The sequence below is a fragment of the Clavelina lepadiformis genome, chromosome 6 (genome assembly GCF_947623445.1).
Source record: "Clavelina lepadiformis chromosome 6, kaClaLepa1.1, whole genome shotgun sequence".
NCBI lineage: Eukaryota > Metazoa > Chordata > Ascidiacea > Aplousobranchia > Clavelinidae > Clavelina > Clavelina lepadiformis.
The window spans coordinates 6,331,883-6,349,827 of record NC_135245.1 but is presented as its reverse complement, the minus strand read 5'-3'; the positions used below and the strand labels follow the sequence as shown (position 1 = coordinate 6,349,827).

Here is a 17,945-nt window from a genome sequence, read left to right as displayed (position 1 = left end):
CATTTTATGGAATGGTAGTTCAAAGCATACTAAATTGACGGGAAAAAATTCAAAGAGCCCCATCGAGGATTTTCAAGTAATCAGTCTTTTAGTAAATTTACTGTATAATAAAACAGAGAAAGATTTCACGGAACCCGGTAGTCCAATGTTAAAGCACGATGCTTAGCTGTCTGTTTTGTTACAAAGGCATGCACCACTAGGATTCGATGTTAAAAATTAGCATGAAAGTAGCTAAAATTGGGATTTTAGACTAAAAATTCTAGTGTTTATTTTGCGCCTCTGTAAGAAAAGTTTGAATCATTGTTTTTCGATTGCATTTTATGGAATGGTAGTTCAAAGCATACTAAATTGACGGGAAAAAATTCAAAGAGCCCCATCGAGGATTTTCAAGTAATCAGTCTTTTAGTAAATTTACTGTATAATAAAACAAAGAAAGATTTCACGGAACCCGGTAGTCCAATGTTAAAGCACGATGCTTAGCTGTCTGTTTTGTTACAAAGGCATGCACCACTAGGATTCGATGTTAAAAATTAGCATGAAAGTAGCTAAAATTGGGATTTTAGACTAAAAATTCTAGTGTTTATTTTGCGCCTCTGTAAAAAAAGTTTGAATCATTGTTTTTCGATTGCATTTTATGGAATGGTAGTTCAAAGCATACTAAATTGACGGGAAAAAATTCAGAGAGCCCCATCGAGGATTTTCAAGTAATCAGTATTTTAGTAAATTTACTGTATAATAAAATAAAGAAAGATTTCACGGAACCCGGTAGTCCAATGTTAAAGCACGATGCTTAGCTGTCTGTTTTGTTACAAAGGCACCACTGGGATTCGAAACCAGGATCTCCTGTTTACTAGACAGGCGCTTTGCCACTAAGCCATGGCGCCGTACGTCCGACTTTTCTGAGATTGCTCTTCTGCAATTCGAAGTTTTATTGCCATCACGTTGATTAAGTCTGATTAATTCTTCTTGCATGGTTATTGTCTTCAAGATTGGTAAAGGAAATGATATCAGGGCGCCACATCGTAGCCGCCTCCATAGTTCAAGGGTAGAGAACTGGTCTTGTAAACCAGGGGTCGTGAGTTCAATTCTCACTGGAGGCATTTCTGCTAGCATCGCTATGTTAAGTTTACCGTTTCAGTGCGATCTTCAGCAAGACACACAAAACATCAAATATCATTTACTGAATAAAATAGTCGTAATGTTTCCTTCACCCAATTTGTATTCAAACCACCGAGCTTGTGGCTATTATCCGATAGATACAGAAGATATGAGCGAAACATTTACAATGAACCGGTTTCTGCTCTCTTTTCCGGACATAAGCAAAATTTGAAAAGATAATTAAACTGCGTCAACCTACGACTGTCGTGTTTCCGTAGTGTAGTGGTTATCACGTTCGCCTAACACGCGAAAGGTCCCCAGTTCGATCCTGGGCGGAAACATGAGTCGTCCTTACGATGTTGAACACTAAAAAGAATGCCCGGATTTGATATAAAAAAAGTGCTTCCGTATACAGAAAAATGTCATTTTACACGAAGCACTTTCCAGGTTTGATGCCAGGCCGAAAAAGCGGCCAATCTACAACTTGGCTCAACTGAAACATTCCAAATATCCATTATCGTCTAACAAACAAATAGAATTTTGCTAAATAAAATAAAAAACCTTGCTTTCCGCTATCGGTTCTGGTACTGTAATTGTTATCCCGTTCATTTTACACGCGAAAAATCCAGTCCGACCCTGGGTGAGAACAGTTTCAACGTCTATTTACGCATTTTTATTTTCACACTTAATGCAACTACTTTTTAAAAAATTTAATTGCTATTTCCATGCTCGACCAATGTCCTGTTTCCGTAGTGTAGAGGTTATCACGTTCGCCTCACACGCGAAAGGTCCCCAGTTCGATCCTGGGCGGAAACATCGCTAAGTTGTCTCTTTGGATAACATTCGGATGCTCAAAGTTTATTTTTCTAAACAACTGACTATTTGACGGGTTAAACCAAGCAAAGAAGGCACATCAATCACCACTTCTGCATTTAAATCCTTGAATGGGCAAGGCAATTAATCAACTATATTTGCTGCAAGATTCTTTCTGCTCAATCGGCTAGGGTGTTCGGCTGTTAAACGAAAGCTTGGTGGTTCAGGAAGCGTCAAATAACTAAAACTAAGATCTTTATGAATTTGTTGTACTCCTACGTAGGGCTTTAAATACATGTTTAGACCAATCAGAATGCAGCGTGGTTGGTGGTGTTTCTAGCCTGGGAATTACACTAGCAGTTGGCGTGCTTCAATGTCCCAGGTCGTGTGCAGAAATATGCTAAAAATTAGCATGAAAGTAGCTAAAATTGGGATTTTAGACTAAAAATCCTAGTGTTTGTTTTGCGCCTCTGTAAAAAAAGTTTGAATCATTGTTTTTCGATTGCATTTTACGGAATGGTAGTTCAAAGCATACTAAATTGACGGGAAAAAATTCAGAGAGCCCCATCGAGGATTTTCAAGTAATCAGTCTTTTAGTAAATTTACTGTATAATAAAACAAAGAAAGATTTCACGGAACCCGGTAGTCCAATGTTAAAGCACGATGCTTAGCTGTCTGTTTTGTTACAAAGGCATGCACCACTAGGATTCGATGTTAAAAATTAGCATGAAAGTAGCTAAAATTGGGATTTTAGACTAAAAATTCTAGTGTTTATTTTGCGCCTCTGTAAAAAAAGTTTGAATCATTATTTTTCGATTGCATTTTATGGAATGGTAGTTCAAAGCATACTAAATTGACGGGAAAAAATTCAGAGAGCCCCATCGAGGATTTTCAAGTAATCAGTCTTTTAGTAAATTTACTGTATAATAAAATAAAGAAAGATTTCACGGAACCCGGTAGTCCAATGTTAAAGCACGATGCTTACCTGTCTGTTTTGTTACAAAGGCACCACTGGGATTCGAACCCAGGATCTCCGTTTACTAGACAGGCGCTTTGCCACTAAGCCATGGCGCCGTACGTCCGTCTTTTCTGAGATTGCTCTTCTGCAATTCGAAGTTTTATTGCCATCACGTTGATTTAGTCTGATTAATTCTTCTTGCATGGTTATTGTCTTCAAGATTGGTAAAGGAAATGATATCAGGGCGCCACATCGTAGCCGCCTCCATAGTTCAGGGGTAGAGAACTGGTCTTGCAAACCAGGGGTCGTGAGTTCAATTCTCACTGGAGGCAATTCTGCTAGCATCGCTATGTTAAGTTTACCGTTTCAGTGCGATCTTCAGCAAGACACACAAAACATCAAATATCATTTACTGAATAAAATAGTCGTAATGTTTCCTTCACCCAATTTGTATTCAAACCACCGAGCTTAAGGCTATTATCCGATAGATACAGAAGATATGAGCGAAACATTTACAATGAACCGGTTTCTGCTCTCTTTTCCGGACATAAGCAAAATTTGAAAAGATAATTAAACTGCGTCAACCTACGACTGTCGTGTTTCCGTAGTGTAGTGGTTATCACGTTCGCCTAACACGCGAAAGGTCCCCAGTTCGATCCTGGGCGGAAACATGAGTCGTCCTTACGAAGTTGAACACTAAAAAGAATGCCCGGATTTGATATAAAAAAAGTGCTTCCGTATACAGACAAATGTCATTTTACACGAAGCACTTTCCAGGTTTGATGCCAGGCCGAAAAAGCGGCCAATCTACAACTTGGCTCAACTGAAACATTCCAAATATCCATTATCGTCTAACAAACAAATAGAATTTTGCTAAATAAAATAAAAACCTTGCTTTCCGCTATCGGTTCTGGTACTGTAATTGTTATCCCGTTCATTTTACACGCAAAAATATCCAGTCCGACCTTGGGTGAGAACAGTTTCAACGTCTATTTACGCATTTTTATTTTCACACTTAATGCAACTACTTTTTAAAAAATTTAATTGCTATTTCCATGCTCGACCAATGTCCTGTTTTCGTAGTGTAGAGGTTATCACGTTCGCCTCACACGCGAAAGGTCCCCAGTTCGATCCTGGGCGGAAACATCGCTAAGTTGTCTCTTTGGATAACATTCGGATGCTCAAAGTTTATTTTTCTAAACAACTGACTATTTGACGGGTTAAACCAAGCAAAGAAGGCACATCAATTACCACTTCTGCATTACCAATCCTTGAATGGGCAATGCAATTAATCAACTATATTTGCTGCAAGATTCTTTCTGCTCAATCGGCTAGGGTGTTCGGCTGTTAAACGAAAGCTTGGTGGTTCAGGAAGCGTCAAATAACTAAAACTAAGATCTTTATGAATTTGTTGTACTCCTACGTAGGGCTTTAAATACATGTTTAGACCAATCAGAATGCAGCGTGGTTGGTGGTGTTTCTAGCCTGGGAATTACACTAGCAGTTGGCGTGCTTCAATGTCCCAGGTCGTGTGCAGAAATATGCTAAAAATTAGCATGAAAGTAGCTAAAATTGGGATTTTAGACTAAAAATCCTAGTGTTTGTTTTGCGCCTCTGTAAAAAAAGTTTGAATCATTGTTTTTCGATTGCATTTTATGTAATGGTAGTTCAAAGCATACTAAATTGACGGGAAAAAATTCAGAGAGCCCCATCGAGGATTTTCAAGTAATCAGTCTTTTAGTAAATTTACTGTATAATAAAACAAAGAAAGATTTCACGGAACCCGGTAGTCCAATGTTAAAGCACAATGCTTAGCTGTCTGTTTTGTTACAAAGGCATGCACCACTAGGATTCGATGTTAAAAATTAGCATGAAAGTAGCTAAAATTGGGATTTTAGACTAAAAATTCTAGTGTTTATTTTGCGCCTCTGTAAAAAAAGTTTGAATCATTGTTTTTCGATTGCATTTTATGGAATGGTAGTTCAAAGCATACTAAATTGACGGGAAAAAATTCAGAGAGCCCCATCGAGGATTTTCAAGTAATCAGTCTTTTAGTAAATTTACTGTATAATAAAATAAAGAAAGATTTCACGGAACCCGGTAGTCCAATGTTAAAGCACGATGCTTACCTGTCTGTTTTGTTACAAAGGCACCACTGGGATTCGAACCCAGGATCTCCTGTTTACTAGACAGGTGCTTTGCCACTAAGCCATGGCGCCGTACGTCCGTCTTTTCTGAGATTGCTCTTCTGCAATTCGAAGTTTTATTGCCATCACGTTGATTTAGTCTGATTAATTCTTCTTGCATGGTTATTGTCTTCAAGATTGGTAAAGGAAATGATATCAGGGTGCCACATCGTAGCCGCCTCCATAGTTCAGGGGTAGAGAACTGGTCTTGTAAACCAGGGGTCGTGAGTTCAATTCTCAATGGAGGCATTTCTGCTAGCATCGCTATGTTAAGTTGACCGTTTCAGTGCGATCTTCAGCAAGACACACAAAACATCAAATATCATTTACTGAATAAAATAGTCGTAATGTTTCCTTCACCCAATTTGTATTCAAACCACTGAGCTTAAGGCTATTATCCGATAGATACAGAAGATATGAGCGAAACATTTACAATGAACCGGTTTCTGCTCTCTTTTCCGGACATAAGCAAAATTTGAAAAGATAATTAAACTGCGTCAACCTACGACTGTCGTGTTTCCGTAGTGTAGTGGTTATCACGTTCGCCTAACACGCGAAAGGTCCCCAGTTCGATCCTGGGCGGAAACATGAGTCGTCCTTACGAAGTTGAACACTAAAAAGAATGCCCGGATTTGATATAAAAAAAGTGCTTCCGTATACAGACAAATGTCATTTTACACGAAGCACTTTCCAGGTTTGATGCCAGGCCGAAAAAGCGGCCAATCTACAACTTGGCTCAACTGAAACATTCCAAATATCCATTATCGTCTAACAAACAAATAGAATTTTGCTAAATAAAATAAAAAACCTTGCTTTCCGCTATCGGTTCTGGTACTGTAATTGTTATCCCGTTCATTTTACACGCGAAAATATCCAGTCCGACCCTGGGTGAGAACAGTTTCAACGTCTATTTACGCATTTTTAATTTCACACTTAATGCAACTGCTTTTTAAAAAATTTAATTGCTATTTCCATGCTCGACCAATGTCCTGTTTCCGTAGTGTAGAGGTTATCACGTTCGCCTCACACGCGAAAGGTCCCCAGTTCGATCCTGGGCGGAAACATCGCTAAGTTGTCTCTTTGGATAACATTCGGATGCTCAAAGTTTATTTTTCTAAACAACTGACTATTTGACGGGTTAAACCAAGCAAAGAAGGCACATCAATTACCACTTCTGCATTACCAATCCTTGAATGGGCAAGGCAATTAATCAACTATATTTGCTGCAAGATTCTTTCTGCTCAATCGGCTAGGGTGTTCGGCTGTTAAACGAAAGCTTGGTGGTTCAGGAAGCGTCAAATAACTAAAACTAAGATCTTTATGAATTTGTTGTACTCCTACGTAGGGCTTTAAATACATGTTTAGACCAATCAGAATGCAGCGTGGTTGGTGGTGTTTCTAGCCTGGGAATTACACTAGCAGTTGGCGTGCTTCAATGTCCCAGGTCGTGTGCAGAAATATGCTAAAAATTAGCATGAAAGTAGCTAAAATTGGGATTTTAGACTAAAAATCCTAGTGTTTTTTTTGCGCCTCTGTAAAAAAAGTTTGAATCATTGTTTTTCGATTGCATTTTATGGAATGGTAGTTCAAAGCATACTAAATTGACGGGAAAAAATTCAGAGAGCCCCATCGAGGATTTTCAAGTAATCAGTCTTTTAGTAAATTTACTGTATAATAAAACAAAGAAAGATTTCACGGAACCCGGTAGTCCAATGTTAAAGCACGATGCTTAGCTGTCTGTTTTGTTACAAAGGCACCACTGGGATTCGAACCCAGGATCTCCTGTTTACTAGACAGGCGCTTTGCCACTAAGCCATGGCGCCGTACGTCCGTCTTTTCTGAGATTGCTTTTGTGGAATTCGAAGTTTTATTGCCAACACGTTATTAAGTCTGATTAATTCTTCTTGCATGGTTATTGTCTTCAAGATTGGTAAAGGAAATGATATCAGGGCGCCACATCGTAGCCGCCTCCATAGTTCAGGGGTAGAGAACTGTTCTTGTAAACCAGGGGTCGTGAGTTCAATTCTCACTGGAGGCATTTCTGCTAGCATCGCTATGTTAAGTTGACCGTTTCAGTGCGATCTTCAGCAAGACACACAAAACATCAAATATCATTTACTGAATAAAATAGTCGTAATGTTTCCTTCACCCAATTTGTATTCAAACCACCGAGCTTGTGGCTATTATCCGATAGATACAGAAGATATGAGCGAAACATTTACAATGAACCGGTTTCTGCTCTCTTTTCCGGACATAAGCAAAATTTGAAAAGATAATTAAACTGCGTCAACCTACGACTGTCGTGTTTCCGTAGTGTAGTGGTTATCACGTTCGCCTAACACGCGAAAGGTCCCCAGTTCGATCTTGGGCGGAAACATGAGTCGTCCTTACGAAGTTGAACACTAAAAAGAATGCCCGGATTTGATATAAAAAAAGTGCTTCCGTATACAGACAAATGTCATTTTACACGAAGCACTTTCCAGGTTTGATGCCAGGCCGAAAAAGCGGCCAATCTACAATTTTGGCTCAACTGAAACATTCCAAATATCCATTATCGTCTAACAAACAAATAGAATTTTGCTAAATAAAATCAAAAAACCTTGCTTTCCGCTATCGGTTCTGGTACTGTAATTGTTATCCCGTTCATTTTACACGCGAAAAGTATCCAGTCCGACCCTGGGTGAGAAGAGTTTCAACGTCTATTTACGCATTTTTATTTTCACACTTAATGCAACTGCTTTTTAAAAAATTTAATTGCTATTTCCATGCTCGACCAATGTCCTGTTTCCGTAGTGTAGAGGTTATCACGTTCGCCTCACACGCGAAAGGTCTCCAGTTCGATCCTGGGTGGAAACATCGCTAAGTTGTCTCTTTGGATAACATTCGGATGCTCAAAGTTTATTTTTCTAAACAACTGACTATTTGACGGGTTAAACCAAGCAAAGAAGGCACATCAATTACCACTTCTGCATTACCAATCCTTGAATGGGCAAGGCAATTAATCAACTATATTTGCTGCAAGATTCTTTCTGCTCAATCGGCTAGGGTGTTCGGCTGTTAAACGAAAGCTTGGTGGTTCAGGAAGCGTCAAATAACTAAAACTAAGATCTTTATGAATTTGTTGTACTCCTACGTAGGGCTTTAAATACATGTTTAGACCAATCAGAATGCAGCGTGGTTGGTGGTGTTTCTAGCCTGGGAATTACACTAGCAGTTGGCGTGCTTCAATGTCCCAGGTCGTGTGCAGAAATATGCTAAAAATTAGCATGAAAGTAGCTAAAATTGGGATTTTAGACTAAAAATCCTAGTGTTTTTTTTGCGCCTCTGTAAAAAAAGTTTGAATCATTGTTTTTCGATTGCATTTTATGGAATGGTAGTTCAAAGCATACTAAATTGACGGGAAAAAATTCAGAGAGCCCCATCGAGGATTTTCAAGTAATCAGTCTTTTAGTAAATTTACTGTATAATAAAACAAAGAAAGATTTCACGGAACCCGGTAGTCCAATGTTAAAGCACGATGCTTAGCTGTCTGTTTTGTTACAAAGGCATGCACCACTAGGATTCGATGTTAAAAATTAGCATGAAAGTAGCTAAAATTGGGATTTTAGACTAAAAATTCTAGTGTTTATTTTGCGCCTCTGTAAAAAAAGTTTGAATCATTGTTTTTCGATTGCATTTTATGGAATGGTAGTTCAAAGCATACTAAATTGACGGGAAAAAATTCAGAGAGCCCCATCGAGGATTTTCAAGTAAACAGTCTTTTAGTAAATTTACTGTATAATAAAACAAAGAAAGATTTCACGGAACCCGGTAGTCCAATGTTAAAGCACGATGCTTAGCTGTCTGTTTTGTTACAAAGGCACCACTGGGATTCGAACCCAGGATCTCCTGTTTACTAGACAGGCGCTTTGCCACTAAGCCATGGCGCCGTACGTCCGTCTTTTCTGAGATTGCTTTTGTGGAATTCGAAGTTTTATTGCCAACACGTTATTAAGTCTGATTAATTCTTCTTGCATGGTTATTGTCTTCAAGATTGGTAAAGGAAATGATATCAGGACGCCACATCGTAGCCGCCTCCATAGTTCAGGGGTAGAGAACTGTTCTTGTAAACCAGGGGTCGTGAGTTCAATTCTCACTGGAGGCATTTCTGCTAGCATCGCTATGTTAAGTTGACCGTTTCAGTGCGATCTTCAGCAAGACACACAAAACATCAAATATCATTTACTGAATAAAATAGTCGTAATGTTTCCTTCACCCAATTTGTATTCAAACCACCGAGCTTGTGGCTATTATCCGATAGATACAGAAGATATGAGCGAAACATTTACAATGAACCGGTTTCTGCTCTCTTTTCCGGACATAAGCAAAATTTGAAAAGATAATTAAACTGCGTCAACCTACGACTGTCGTGTTTCCGTAGTGTAGTGGTTATCACGTTCGCCTAACACGCGAAAGGTCCCCAGTTCGATCTTGGGCGGAAACATGAGTCGTCCTTACGAAGTTGAACACTAAAAAGAATGCCCGGATTTGATATAAAAAAAGTGCTTCCGTATACAGACAAATGTCATTTTACACGAAGCACTTTCCAGGTTTGATGCCAGGCCGAAAAAGCGGCCAATCTACAATTTTGGCTCAACTGAAACATTCCAAATATCCATTATCGTCTAACAAACAAATAGAATTTTGCTAAATAAAATCAAAAAACCTTGCTTTCCGCTATCGGTTCTGGTACTGTAATTGTTATCCCGTTCATTTTACACGCGAAAAGTATCCAGTCCGACCCTGGGTGAGAAGAGTTTCAACGTCTATTTACGCATTTTTATTTTCACACTTAATGCAACTGCTTTTTAAAAAATTTAATTGCTATTTCCATGCTCGACCAATGTCCTGTTTCCGTAGTGTAGAGGTTATCACGTTCGCCTCACACGCGAAAGGTCTCCAGTTCGATCCTGGGTGGAAACATCGCTAAGTTGTCTCTTTGGATAACATTCGGATGCTCAAAGTTTATTTTTCTAAACAACTGACTATTTGACGGGTTAAACCAAGCAAAGAAGGCACATCAATTACCACTTCTGCATTACCAATCCTTGAATGGGCAAGGCAATTAATCAACTATATTTGCTGCAAGATTCTTTCTGCTCAATCGGCTAGGGTGTTCGGCTGTTAAACGAAAGCTTGGTGGTTCAGGAAGCGTCAAATAACTAAAACTAAGATCTTTATGAAATTGTTGTACTCCTACGTAGGGCTTTAAATACATGTTTAGACCAATCAGAATGCAGCGTGGTTGGTGGTGTTTCTAGCCTGGAAATTACACTAGCAGTTGGCGTGCTTCAATGTCCCAGGTCGTGTGCAGAAATATGCTAAAAATTAGCATGAAAGTAGCTAAAATTGGGATTTTAGACTAAAAATCCTAGTGTTTTTTTTGCGCCTCTGTAAAAAAGTTTGAATCATTGTTTTTCGATTGCATTTTATGGAATGGTAGTTCAAAGCATACTAAATTGACGGGAAAAAATTCAGAGAGCCCCATCGAGGATTTTCAAGTAATCAGTCTTTTAGTAAATTTACTGTATAATAAAATAAAGAAAGATTTCACGGAACCCGGTAGTCCAATGTTAAAGCACGATGCTTAGCTGTCTGTTTTGTTACAAAGGCACCACTGGGATTCAAACCCAGGATCTCCTGTTTACTAGACAGGCGCTTTGCCACTAAGCCATGGCGCCGTACGTCCGTCTTTTCTGAGATTGCTCTTCTGCAATTCGAAGTTTTATTGCCATCACGTTGATTAAGTCTGATTAATTCTTCTTGCATGGTTATTGTCTTCAAGATTGGTAAAAGAAATGATATCAGGGCGCCACATCGTAGCCGCCTCCATAGTTCAGGGGTAGAGAACTGGTCTTGTAAACCAGGGGTCGTGAGTTCAATTCTCACTGGAGGCATTTCTGCTAGCATCGCTATGTTAAGTTGACCGTTTCAGTGCGATCTTCAGCAAGACACACAAAACATCAAATATCATTTACTGAATAAAATAGTCGTAATGTTTCCTTCACCCAATTTGTATTCAAACCACCGAGCTTGTGGCTATTATCCGATAGATACAGAAGATATGAGCGGAAAACTATTGTTAAGGGACTGTAGTGGACGAAGTTAAGCAACCGCGTGGAAATCTGGTAGAATATTTTGGGTTAGCCACCCATTACGCCTGCTTATATTGTTAAATATTTGCACTTGAGTGCTCTGAATCATCGAAAGTTATGGCAGAAATTAAACCTGTTTCTTATTCGGACAAAGTTAAGAAGAAGTTAAGAACTATGGAGTATGCAAGGCCAAATTGCCTAACGTTTAGAGTATCTTATGGTACCAAAAGGGAAGATCTTTGGAAAATTTTTGAAAAGATTAACTTTTCTTTAAAATTACTCGTTGGCCTAGTGGAGAAGAAAGGCGGCAATATCGATATTACCTGCAAGTCGAGAGAGCATGTTCTGGATTTACATGAAAAACTTCTTAATCTTGAAGAAATTCGGTACCTAAAGCTGTATGAACCGGATAAGGTATATGTTCATATATCTTGGATTCCTAAACCATTTCCTATTGAAGCCTTGAAATCATACTTAGAAGAAAATCATGGTAAAATCATTAAATGTTTCCCAAAAAAAGATGCAAAGGCTTTGTTCAGTGGTGTTTATATTATGGAAATGGCTAAAGATGAACTGGATCAAACACCAATACCAAGCTATTTAAATATTCTTGGAGAAGAACTGCTAGTCAAATACCAAGGACAGTTGGCAACATGCCAGTACTGCAACAAACCAGGACACAAACACATCAACTGTCCTGCCAAAAATAACTCTGAATACCCCCCACTGGAAGAGAACAATCAGCCAAACCCTAGAAGAGGTATGGATTATTATAGAAACCCCCTCACTAGACACCAATCACCTGGCCACACTCACAATGAAGAAAACCATGAAAATTCTATAATGAACACAAACAAGGACAATACTGAAGATGGAAAGAACAATGACCACAATGAACCTGATACAGCAACCACAAAGAAAGGTGAAGAACAACCTAGGGACTGGTTTGACATGACAGAAAACAATCTAACAGAAGTACATATGAATGAAGACAACTCAATAGAAAAGAATACTGACAGGAGGAGTGACAGGAAAAGACCCTCTCCAGATGAGGCAACTGAGGAGCCCTGCACAAAGGTTAGCCATAATGATAATACTTACATAGTCAAATGTCTAGCATGTGACAATGAAGAACATATCTTGGAGTGCAAGAAATGGAAATGTAGTAAATGCCCTGAAGATTATATAGTAATAAATACCTGTAATGACAGAATTAAACAGATAATTCCAGAAGGAAACATGCATGACTTTCCTTGTGATGTGTGTCAAAGTGAATTAAAATACCTATCCTGCTGTAAAGCACACACTCATGTATCAGAGTATGGTGAGAACTTTGTTGAATGTGCAACCTGTAATGCTTCATTGTGTGAGTGTTTGTGTAAGAGCTACAACCTAATACCCCCAATTAGAACACAAGGCAAATGTGTGAACACAGAATGCAATTTGTGTGTTATACATTGTGACTGTGAAGAGGTGGTTTGTAAGGCCATAAGCCCCTCTCAATCATACTTTTGTAATTGTGGATATAAATACACATGTGAAAGTATTGAAGGGACTAAAGATTATATTTAAATAGTAATTATTGTATTCGTTTTTCCGGATTTAGATACCTTACGTTATCGTTTATTATGTTTCTTCTACGTATTCTCAGTCTTAATTGTAATGGATTGCGAAAGCAAGACAAACGCGCCTTCGTTTATGACTTGCTACGCACCAAAAACGTTGGTTTGGTGACAGTTAATCACGCGACACTTAATCACGCGACACATAATCACCGACACATAATCACTAGGACATTTAATCACGCGACATTTAATCACGCGACACATAATCACTAGGACATTTAATCACGCGACACATAATCACTAGGACATTTAATCACGCGACATTTAATCACACATTTACAATATTTTTTTACATTTACAATTTACAGCAATGTTATGCATAGGAAATGTAAGCAACTGCACTTCGGTTGTTATACGAGCCTGGCACCGACTTTTCTGGTAGAGTTTGCAACGCCACTGAATCGTTCCGTTTGCGTACTCACGGTGTTTGACAAACTCGTACTGTTTGTGCAGCACCGATTGATTCCCTTTCGATGTTAAGCTAAACTGCACTGTCTTATTAGTCATAGTAGCCCTAATGTCCGTTCGCCCCGACATTTCTGGTAGAGTTTGCCACGCCACTGAATCGTTCCGTTTTTATTAGTCATAGTAATGTCCGTTAAATTAAAATAATCACGATTTACAACGGTAAGACAGCGGCAGGCTATAGTATAGACAAAGACACTGTATAAATGTCGTGTGATTAACTGTCTAGTCATAGTAATGTCCCCTGAATTGAAATAACCACGAGTTACAACGGTAAGACAGCGGCAAGCTATAGAGCATAGACCAAGGGTCGCAACCTAGGGCCCGCGGGCCGTATCCGGAACGAGATTGTCTGTAGACTGGACTAGTCGTTATAGATACAAAGAGATGTGGCGGTCGTGATAGTAAATTGTAATAATTTATTCATTGGCATTGTTCCAGAGTTCCAAAACCGACACAAAACAAGTAGCATTGTATTTTACGGTGTAACGTTTTGATGGTACTGTGGTCAAGAGCTTCGGTGACAATACAGTAGAATAATGTTAGATATTACATAGGTTATACTTTCGGACAATATAACAATTAGACTTTATGAAGCTGGTGTTGATTTAAAGAAACATTATAGAGAAAGCTGGCGCAACGGAGTCAAAACAATTGTCGGGGAGTCGCATCCAAGTGATTATGTGTCGCGTGATTAAATGTCGCGTGATTACGTATCGAAGTCGCGTGATTAAATGTCCTAGTGATTATGTGTCGCGTGATTAAATGTCCTAGTGATTATGTGTCGCGTGATTAAATGTCCTAGTGATTATGTGTCGGTGATTAAATGTCGCGTGATTATGTGTCGCGTGATTAAGTGTCGGTACACCAAAAACGTTGACGTTGCCTTGTTACAAGAAACGCACTCTAGCCCGGGGGACGAAATACAGTGGACAAAAGAATGGGGTAAGCGTGCGCTGTGGAATTCAGGAAACACGCAATCAAGAGGCCTGGCTATACTAATAAATAACAAGCATATAGAGGTTAAAAGCGTAAATTTTGACAACTTTGGGAGAGTATTAGCCGCGGATATTAGTGTTTTTGGCGAAAGTATGCACATTGTAAACGTTTACGCACCAGTACGCGGAAGTGGCAACGAATGCAACACGCAAGATCGGTTTTATGACGGCATATATCCTTATGTGCACAGCAAATTACCAACACTGTTGGCGGGGGATTTCAACTGCGTCGACGACCGACTAAAAGATCGCAATAACTTTATGGCGCACCAAGTTAAACGGTATGAGTCGAAGTCCCTGAAGGATTTGTGCGAAACCTACGGATTGAAAGACCTCTATAGAATATCACGACCGAACGGAAAAGATTTTACTTGGCATGGCAACGAAGCGCACTCAAGGCTGGACCGCTTTTACGGTTCAGACGAGCTCACGCACATTAATCATGTCATCGAACCTTGCGCTGTAAGCGATCACGACGCGATTCACGTTGATATCAAATTAAACATTTCCAGAAACTACGGCAATGGCTACTGGAAAAACAATGTCACCGTTTACGAAAATGAAGACCTTACTCAAGAATTAAAAGAAAGCTGGCATGATTATAAAAGTCTGCAAGTTCTTTACAAAAATAAACTCGATTGGTGGGTTGATACAAAGTACCGAATAAGAGAACTGGTGCAGAAACACTCGAAGCGAATTCACCGAAAAAAGAATCAGCGAGAACACGAATTAAACGCAAGCCTCAATGATTTGCGCCAAGACTTAAATGAAGGCAAAAAAGTCATGACAGAGTTTCGCAAAAAAAAAGCCGAACTAATTACTATCCACAAAGAAAAACGAAAGAAAATTAGAATAATTGCTCATGCAAATGAACTTGACTACCGAGATCGCCCGACAAAGTTTTTCTACCGCAAGCTGAAAGAACATCACAGAGCGACCTACATCGAGTCGCTGCGCACAAATCAAAACATTGAAGCAAACACGCCGAAAGAAAAACTAGATGTTGCGACTGATTTTTATAAAACCTTATACTCGAAACAAAAACTTGACAAATGGAGACAAAGCGCGTTCCTACAGGATATTGAACAAAAAATAGATAGAGACACCACAGAGACCTTAGAGCTGGAAGTAACTAAGGACGAGATGCTTTTCGCCATTAAATCCATGAAAAATGGTAAAACACCGGGGCTCGATGGCTTAAGCATAGAATTCTACAAAACGTTCTGGAGCCTTGTAGGCGACACGCTGATTGAAGTAGCCAAAGAGTTTTTTGCTGAATCACAACCACCCGCCGAGTTGACTCGGGGACTGCTAACTCTGATATTTAAAAAAGGCGAACGGACTGATATAAAAAATTATCGACCGATAACATTACTGAATGTCGATTATAAGATATTTAGCAAAATGATGACATTACGATTGAAAAGCTTTGTACCAAAACTTATCAATGACACGCAGTTTGCAGTGTGTGGCAGAGATATAAACGATGGAACAGCGCTGCTTAGAGACTGTATTGAATATATTAAAAATAGAAACACTGAGGGATACATTGTATCTCTTGACATCTACAAAGCATTTGACTGCGTCGACCATGAATTCTTGGTTGAAATTCTGAAAAAATTCGGTTTTGGTGAAATTTTTACGAAAATGATTACAACTACGCTGATAAATAATCAGACATGTGTAATGATCAATGGGCATATAGGGGCAGATTTTCGCGTCGAACGCGGTTTACGACAAGGAGATCCGTTAAGTTTGTATTTGTTCCTGTTAGCAATGGAACCGGTTATAATTGCTTTAAACAAGAATACAGATATACAAGGTTTACATCTACCAGCTTCAGGCGGTAAAGTTGTGAAAACTATAGCATACGCCGATGATACAACCTTGGTCCTCCAAGATGAACAATCGGTGTCACAAGCCTTTTTTGTATTAGGTGAATACCTTACAGCGACGGGAATAAAAGTGAACTTCAGTAAAGTAACGGCTTTGAAACTAGGTAGGAAGCAAAGCAAAAACTCTCAGCTTCCCACGCTTTCCTGGGTCGATTCGATAAATGTTTTGAACGTTCCTTATGGTAAACCTCAGGCAATTACTGATTGGCTCGAAAACAAGGTGCGTAGCATGCGTTTGAAGGTATCGAATTTCTCAAAATTTAGATCGACGTATGATGGAAAATCGCTAATTGTAAAAACACTATTATTGCCCATTTTTGTGTATGGTTCTAGAGTGTATGATCTTGCGCTTCAGCAACGCCGAAATGTACGCAAAATTGTTGAAAATTATGTTTTTAGCACTGGTGCAAGATTAAACATTGAAACGATAAGTAAAGCCAGGGAAAATGGTGGATACGACTTTATTGACATCCCACTGTATTTAGATATCTTGAAGTTAAAAGTTGTTAAGAAATATTACAACGCTCGAAAGCAAAATAACAGCATACACTTACCGCTGTATTTCCTTGAATATTACATTGGCTTTACTTTGTGTAATATGTTGGCAATGCCTGTAAATAATTCTGTGCTGCATGCTACACAACCCACGTCATATTATAGCAACGTAGTTGATATACTGAAACGTTACAGTATTACCATAGATGAAATTGCTGAAAAGACAACCAAACAAATTTACAGGAGAATTGTAAACGAGAGAAATGCACAAGTACTAGTACCTATGTTCCCCATAAATATGCAAAACATGTGGACTGGCATTCACAATAAGGTACTACCAAATTATTTAAAAACTTTTGGTTACAAGATGGTATGGAATGTGTTACCCTTATGTATTAATGAGCGCATAGCACGTATACAAAAAACATCAAGATGCCCATTATGTGACCTTCATGATGAAGATGTATATCATTTGTTTTATGATTGTGTATGTATACAACCCATATGGGATTATGTAAACGTGATAATATTTAACATCAGTGGTGTTTTGATGTCGAAAGTTTCTCCACAAATGTGTATTGCTTTGGACTTGAGTTCACTAATACAACTTTGTGTTTGCGAAACCAATTTAAATGCAACAATATTATTGTTAAGCATTTCAAGGTACTGCATATGGCTATCTAGGAACAAAGTGATTTTCGAACAAGAACCGTTTCTCTATCAAGATGTGATAAACAGAATAAAAGCCATGTCAAAAGCGCGCAATAGCGCAGAGAAAAGTCGCCAGACAAGTGTTCACAACTCTGTAACACAAACCCTTTGGAATAGTATGTGCTCAAATTAATTTCGATTGTGACAGTATCAAAAGAAGTATTTATGTACATAAGTGTATTGCATATAGAATATTGTTTTCGTGTATTGACCGTGCATTGTCGTGTTAAAACCCATGAAAGGGTTGAAAAATAAATAAAAAAAAAAAAAAAAAAAAAAAAAGATATGAGCGAAACATTTACAATGAACCGGTTTCTGCTCTCTTTTCCGGACATAAGCAAAATTTGAAAAGATAATTAAACTGCGTCAACCTACGACTGTCGTGTTTCCGTAGTGTAGTGGTTATCACGTTCGCCTAACACGCGAAAGGTACCCAGTTCGATCCTGGGCGGAAACATGAGTCGTCCTTACGAAGTTGAACACTAAAAAGAATGCCCGGATTTGATATAAAAAAAGTGCTTCCGTATACAGACAAATGTCATTTTACACGAAGCACTTTCCAGGTTT

General features: G+C 38.8%; 20 non-coding genes across 20 annotated transcripts; 14 read left to right on the top strand and 6 right to left on the bottom strand.

The window, feature by feature from the left end:
- Positions 1-812: 812 nt before the first annotated feature.
- On the bottom strand, positions 813-884 carry Trnat-agu (transfer RNA threonine (anticodon AGU)). Its single transcript has one exon. It is a non-coding gene; the product is annotated as a tRNA-Thr (tRNA).
- Positions 885-1,028: 144 nt separating this feature from the next.
- Positions 1,029-1,100, top strand: Trnat-ugu (transfer RNA threonine (anticodon UGU)). Its single transcript has one exon. It is a non-coding gene; the product is annotated as a tRNA-Thr (tRNA).
- Positions 1,101-1,366: 266 nt separating this feature from the next.
- Positions 1,367-1,439, top strand: Trnav-aac (transfer RNA valine (anticodon AAC)). Its single transcript has one exon. It is a non-coding gene; the product is annotated as a tRNA-Val (tRNA).
- A 402-nt stretch (positions 1,440-1,841) lies between these two features.
- On the top strand, positions 1,842-1,914 carry Trnav-cac (transfer RNA valine (anticodon CAC)). Its single transcript has one exon. It is a non-coding gene; the product is annotated as a tRNA-Val (tRNA).
- Positions 1,915-2,914: 1,000 nt separating this feature from the next.
- Positions 2,915-2,985, bottom strand: Trnat-agu (transfer RNA threonine (anticodon AGU)). Its single transcript has one exon. It is a non-coding gene; the product is annotated as a tRNA-Thr (tRNA).
- A 144-nt stretch (positions 2,986-3,129) lies between these two features.
- Positions 3,130-3,201, top strand: Trnaa-ugc (transfer RNA alanine (anticodon UGC)). Its single transcript has one exon. It is a non-coding gene; the product is annotated as a tRNA-Ala (tRNA).
- A 266-nt stretch (positions 3,202-3,467) lies between these two features.
- Trnav-aac (transfer RNA valine (anticodon AAC)) lies at positions 3,468-3,540 on the top strand. The gene has a single exon. It is a non-coding gene; the product is annotated as a tRNA-Val (tRNA).
- Positions 3,541-3,942: 402 nt separating this feature from the next.
- On the top strand, positions 3,943-4,015 carry Trnav-cac (transfer RNA valine (anticodon CAC)). Its single transcript has one exon. It is a non-coding gene; the product is annotated as a tRNA-Val (tRNA).
- A 1,001-nt stretch (positions 4,016-5,016) lies between these two features.
- Positions 5,017-5,088, bottom strand: Trnat-agu (transfer RNA threonine (anticodon AGU)). The gene has a single exon. It is a non-coding gene; the product is annotated as a tRNA-Thr (tRNA).
- A 482-nt stretch (positions 5,089-5,570) lies between these two features.
- Positions 5,571-5,643, top strand: Trnav-aac (transfer RNA valine (anticodon AAC)). Its single transcript has one exon. It is a non-coding gene; the product is annotated as a tRNA-Val (tRNA).
- A 403-nt stretch (positions 5,644-6,046) lies between these two features.
- Positions 6,047-6,119, top strand: Trnav-cac (transfer RNA valine (anticodon CAC)). Its single transcript has one exon. It is a non-coding gene; the product is annotated as a tRNA-Val (tRNA).
- A 687-nt stretch (positions 6,120-6,806) lies between these two features.
- On the bottom strand, positions 6,807-6,878 carry Trnat-agu (transfer RNA threonine (anticodon AGU)). Its single transcript has one exon. It is a non-coding gene; the product is annotated as a tRNA-Thr (tRNA).
- A 481-nt stretch (positions 6,879-7,359) lies between these two features.
- On the top strand, positions 7,360-7,432 carry Trnav-aac (transfer RNA valine (anticodon AAC)). The gene has a single exon. It is a non-coding gene; the product is annotated as a tRNA-Val (tRNA).
- Positions 7,433-7,838: 406 nt separating this feature from the next.
- Positions 7,839-7,911, top strand: Trnav-cac (transfer RNA valine (anticodon CAC)). The gene has a single exon. It is a non-coding gene; the product is annotated as a tRNA-Val (tRNA).
- A 1,001-nt stretch (positions 7,912-8,912) lies between these two features.
- Positions 8,913-8,984, bottom strand: Trnat-agu (transfer RNA threonine (anticodon AGU)). The gene has a single exon. It is a non-coding gene; the product is annotated as a tRNA-Thr (tRNA).
- A 481-nt stretch (positions 8,985-9,465) lies between these two features.
- Positions 9,466-9,538, top strand: Trnav-aac (transfer RNA valine (anticodon AAC)). Its single transcript has one exon. It is a non-coding gene; the product is annotated as a tRNA-Val (tRNA).
- Positions 9,539-9,944: 406 nt separating this feature from the next.
- Positions 9,945-10,017, top strand: Trnav-cac (transfer RNA valine (anticodon CAC)). The gene has a single exon. It is a non-coding gene; the product is annotated as a tRNA-Val (tRNA).
- Positions 10,018-10,703: 686 nt separating this feature from the next.
- On the bottom strand, positions 10,704-10,775 carry Trnat-agu (transfer RNA threonine (anticodon AGU)). Its single transcript has one exon. It is a non-coding gene; the product is annotated as a tRNA-Thr (tRNA).
- Positions 10,776-10,919: 144 nt separating this feature from the next.
- Positions 10,920-10,991, top strand: Trnat-ugu (transfer RNA threonine (anticodon UGU)). Its single transcript has one exon. It is a non-coding gene; the product is annotated as a tRNA-Thr (tRNA).
- Positions 10,992-17,762: 6,771 nt separating this feature from the next.
- Positions 17,763-17,835, top strand: Trnav-aac (transfer RNA valine (anticodon AAC)). Its single transcript has one exon. It is a non-coding gene; the product is annotated as a tRNA-Val (tRNA).
- The last annotated feature ends 110 nt before the right edge of the window (positions 17,836-17,945 follow it).